This window comes from Halichoerus grypus, chromosome 5, assembly GCF_964656455.1.
Source record: "Halichoerus grypus chromosome 5, mHalGry1.hap1.1, whole genome shotgun sequence".
NCBI classification, from domain to species: Eukaryota; Metazoa; Chordata; class Mammalia; order Carnivora; family Phocidae; genus Halichoerus; species Halichoerus grypus.
Genome location: NC_135716.1, coordinates 80,885,967 through 80,891,203, shown reverse-complemented (window position 1 = coordinate 80,891,203; position 5,237 = coordinate 80,885,967). Strand labels below are relative to the sequence as shown.

At 42.0% G+C, this 5,237-nt stretch overlaps 1 pseudogene; it reads right to left on the bottom strand.

Annotated features, from left to right (window-relative positions):
* Window positions 1-1,163: 1,163 nt before the first annotated feature.
* On the bottom strand, window positions 1,164-3,875 carry LOC118536842 (bifunctional methylenetetrahydrofolate dehydrogenase/cyclohydrolase, mitochondrial pseudogene; annotated as a pseudogene).
* Window positions 3,876-5,237: the final 1,362 nt, after the last annotated feature.

Here is a 5,237-nt window from a genome sequence, read left to right as displayed (position 1 = left end):
AAAAGAAGACATACAGATGGCTAACAGACACGTGAAAAAATGCTCAACATCACTAGCCATCAGGGAAATACAAATCAAAACCACATTGAGATACCACCTTACACCAGTTAGAATGGCAAAAATTGACAAGACAGGAACCAACAAATGTTGGAGAGGTTGTGGAGAAAGGGGAACCCTCTTACACTGTTGGTGGGAATGCAAGTTGGTACAGGCAGCTTGGAAAACAGTGTGGAGGTTCCCAAAAAGTTAAAAATAGAGCTACCTTATGACCCAGCAATTATACTGCTATGTATTTACCCCAAAGATACAGCTGTAGTGAAAAGAAGGGGCACATGCACCCTAATATTCATAGCAGCAATGTCCACAATAGCCAAACTGTGGAAAGAGCCGAGATGCCCTTCAACAGATGAATGGATAAAGAAGATGTGGTCCATATATACAATGGAATATTACTCAGCTGTCAGAAAGGATGAATACCCACCATTTGCATCAACATGGGTGGAACTGGAGGAGATTATGCTAAGTGAAATGAGTCAAACAGAGAAAGACAATTATCATATGGTTTCACTTATTTGTGTAACATAAGGAATAACATGGAGGACATTAGGAGAAGGAAGGGAAAAATGAAGGGGGAAGAATTAGAGGGGGAGATGAACCATGAGAGACTATGGACTCTGGGAAACAAACAGGGTTTTAGAGGGGGGTAGGGGATGGGTGAGCCCAATGATGGGTATTAAGGAGGGCATGTATTGCATGGAGCACTGGGTGTTATACACAAATAATGAATCATGGAACACTACATCAAAAACTAATGGCGTACTGTATGGTGACTAACATAACATAATAAAAAAAATTATTAAAAAAAATGAAGTGACTTGACAAAGTTAAGCATTTTTTCTCAATGGGACAATGCCCTCCATGTTAATCACTAGGTTAATGGCTTCTCTTGGCTGGATCACATGACCCAGCATGATATTGGCATGCTCCCTGGTGAGGTTCTGCAGAGTTATGTGCACAAACACCCACCCATTTAAGCTTTCAATACAACAAAACATCATTTTAAACCATTTCAGTAAAATAAATAAAAAAATATTGCATTTCTTTTGGCCTGCTTTGCCTCTTGAACTGGCTTGGAGTGTTGTTCATGACAGAAGACACAGCAGTTAATTAGTTGCTACTCCACACTCCTTAGGCTTCAATACTTTCTGCTCTTCAAGCCTCAGCACCTTTTTTGCAGCAATAGTGGTATTCTTCATTAGCATCACCACTGTCATGGGACCAACACCCCCACGGACTGGAGTGATGTAACCAGCTTTCTCTCTGATTCTTTCAAAATCCACATCTCCAACCAACTTGGCTTTAGCCATAATGGGATCTTGAACTTTTTATTTTCACACTGATGAGTGCAGCTCCCTCCTTGATCACATCTGCTGTGATCAGATTGGGAATGCCTGTAGCAGAGACCACAATGTCTGCAATAACTATGTTTCTTCAGTTGCTCTTTGGGAGTGTATTGTAACAGTGGCATCACCTCCAGGGTGTTCATGTGCCCCATCTGTGTGTAGTAGCACTGCAATGGGCATTCCAACATTTTTCGACCTCACAACCACAACCACATTTTTCCCTGGGGTTGGAATGCCAGTTCACTTAATTGTTTCCCAGACATCCCGTGAGACCGCTGGTAACACAGTCACTCTACATTAATTACATAAAGCCATCAACATCTTTGTTTGGAGAAACACCATTGCAGATCTTTCTCTCATTTATGTGCTCTGGAAGAGGCAGCTGAACAAGAAGGCCATCTACATTATTTATCATCATCATTATTTTTTTTATTATGTTCAGTTAGCCAACATATAATACATCATTAGTTTTTGATGTTGTGTCCAATGATTCATTGGCTGTGTATAACACCCAGTGCTCATCATAACATGTGCCCTCCTTAATACCCATCACCTGGCTACCCCATCCCCCTACCCCCTCCCTTCTGAAACCCTCAGTTTATTTCCCAGAGTCCATAGTCTCTCATGGTTTGTCTCCCTCTCTGATTTCTTCCCCTTCAATTTTCCCTCCTTCCAGCTATGGTCCTCTGTGCTATTCTTTATGTTCCACAAATAAGTGAAACCATATGATGATTGTCTTTCTCTTCTTGACTTATTTCACTTAGCATAATCTCCTCCTGTTCCATCCATGTTGACGCAAATCATGGGTATTCATCCTTTCTGACGGCTGAGTAATATTCCGTTGTATATATGAACCACATCTTCTTTATCCATTCGTCTGTTGAAGGGCATCTCGGCTCCTTCCACAGTTTGGCTATTGTGGACATTGTTGCTATGAACATTGGGGTACCTGTGCCCCTTCTTTTCACTACATCTGTATCTTTGGGGTAAATACCTAGCAGTGTAGTTGCTGGGTCGTAGGGTAGTTCTATTTTTAACTTTTTGAGGAACCTCCACACTGTTTTCCAAGCTGCCTGTACCAACTTGCATTTCCACCAACAGTATAAGAGGGTTCCCCTTTCTCCACATCCTCACCAACATTTGTTGTTTCCTGTCTTGTCAATTTTTGCTATTCTACTGGTGTAAGGTGGTATCTCAATGTGGTTTTGATTTGTATTTCCCTGATGGCTAGTGATGTTGAGCATTTTTTCACGTGTCTGTTAGCCATCTGTATGTCTTCTTTTGAGAAGTGTCTGTTCATGTCTGCTGCCCATTTCTTGACTGGATTATTTTTTTTGGGGGGGGATGTTGAGTTAGAGAAGTTCTTTTTTTTTTTTTTTTTTAAAGATTTTGTTTATTTATTTGACAGAGAGAGACACAGCGAGAGAGGGAACACAAGCAGGGAGAGTGGGAGAGGGAGAAGCAGGCTTCCCGCTGGGCAGGGAGCCCGATGTGAGGCTCGATCCCAGGACCCTGGGATCATGACCTGAGCGGAAGGCAGACGCTTAACCGACTGAGCCACCCAGGCGCCCCTGAGAAGTTCTTTATAGATCTTGGATACCAGCCGTTTATCTGTAGTGTCATTTGCAAATATCTTCTCCCATTCTGTGGATTACCTCTTAGTTTTGTTGACTGTTTCCTTTGCAGAAGCTTTTTATCTTGATGAAGTCTGAGTAGTTCATATTTGCCTTTGTTTCCCTTGCCTTTGGAGATGTGTCTAGAAAGAAGCTGCTGTGGCCAAGGTCAGAGAAGTTTCTGCCTATGTTGTCCTCTAGGATTTTGATGGATTCCTGTCTCACATGGAGGTCTTTCATCCATTTTGAGTTGTGTATTTCTTTCTTCTGTATGTAGCTGTCCAATTTTCCCAGCACCATTTATTGAAGAGACTGTCTTTTTTCCACTGGATATTTTTTCCTGATTTGTCAAAGATTAGTTGACCATAGAGTTGAAGGTCCATTTCTGGGTTCTCTATTCTGTTCCATTGATCTATGTGTCTGTTTTTGTGCCAATACCAAGCTCTCTTGGTGATCACAAATTTGTAATATCATCATTACTTAGTTTATTGATTAAATTCAACAGTTCTTCCTTTGAAATTGAAGCTGGTTTCACAGTTGTCTCACTGTTGATTCCCACCTCTGCAACTGGCCAGATTTTGTTGAGGATATAGGAATGACTTGCAGGATTCTCAGCAACCAGAACCACACCCAGGTGTGGCCACTTATTGCCCCATGCCACCCATTCTTACACTTCCTACTGCACTTCCTGCTTGATCTGCTGGCCAAGTTTCCTTCCAGAAATGAAAACAGCTTCATTTTGAACTAGTGAGATGTGGAAGGGGTGATGACAGAGGTGGCAGCTCTGCGTGGGTGGAGCAGCCAGGTGGCCAATATGGACACAAGGGAAGCTGCAGCTATCACCTGTGCTGATGTCCATGCCAGGAGCCTTTTATGCTCCTTCTTAAAATAAATAGCTTTTCATTAATTTTAGGGTAAAACACAAAGCTCTTAGCTACCTCACATCTATCTTTAATTCCATCCTGTTCTCTCTTTTATACCTTTGTCACCCCCCTCAACATTGCATACAGAAATACCTGTGGTTCTTTAATCTGCCATGTTCTCATGCCACATTTTATTTATTCCAAACACATTTACAAAATTACAGTTACTAAACCGGGCTCTAATCTGCATGGTGCACAATGAACAAGACCATGTTCCTACCCTCATGGAGCTTACATTCTGGCAGAGGAGCAGAAAATAAACATGTAGACAAATAGATAATATAATGTAATGACAAATGCTGTGAAGAAAGAAAACAGGGCAATAAAACAGAAAGAGTCTGGGGTATGGAAGAGGGTGCTACTTCAATGAGGAGGTCAGGGAGGTCCCATTGACTGGGTGATACTTGAACTAATCCCAATGTAGGTGAGTATGCAGGAACAGAGCACTCCAAATAAGAACAAGCAGCATAAACCATAAGGAAACTTATGATTTACTATTTTAGGAATCTAGAAATAAGTGGGCTCTGAAGCCATGGGATTGAGAGTCAACATCATCAGGGATCCAGAACCTTTCTATCTTTCTGCCATGTGTTGCTGTCCTTGGTGATTGCTTCATTCTGAGACAAGAAGCAAGATGAATGTTACAGCAACCTGGGGTCAAATCCAGGTATGACAATATGCAGAGGTAAAAGGGAGGACTTATCTTCTTGGGACACCTCTCCTGAGGAAAACATTTCTCAAAGCCCCAGCAGACTTTCTCACAAATCTCACTTGCTATATGCCATGGTCTAAATGTGTTTCCCTGAATGCATGTTAAAATTCTAATACCCAGTGTGATAGTATTAGGAGGTGGAGGCCTTTGAGATGTGATTAGGTCATGAGGGTGAAGCCTTCATGAATGAGATTAGTGTCCTTACAAAAGATCCCAGAGAGCTCCCTCACCTTCTGCACCATGTGGGTATACCGCAAGAAATATGTGACCTGGAAGAAGGCATCTAGATCTTGGACTTGCAGCCTCCAGAACTGTGAGAAATAATGTTCTGCTGCTTATAAGGCACCGAGTCTGTGGTATTTTGTTATAGCAGCCTCAACAGACTAAGGCTCTATACCAGGCTGTGTGTTCCTTCCTGAGCAGGCAGGAAGGGAATTGGCACAAACCAGTACCTGTGTGGGCTAGATGTTTGGTTGGCAACCCATTATTATGGTAGGAAATGGGGTGGTAGACAAGGTGTGACTTGCATGGAAGTGTAAATATTTTGGTGACTGCAATGGAAACATTTGGAGTTTTGAACAGATGA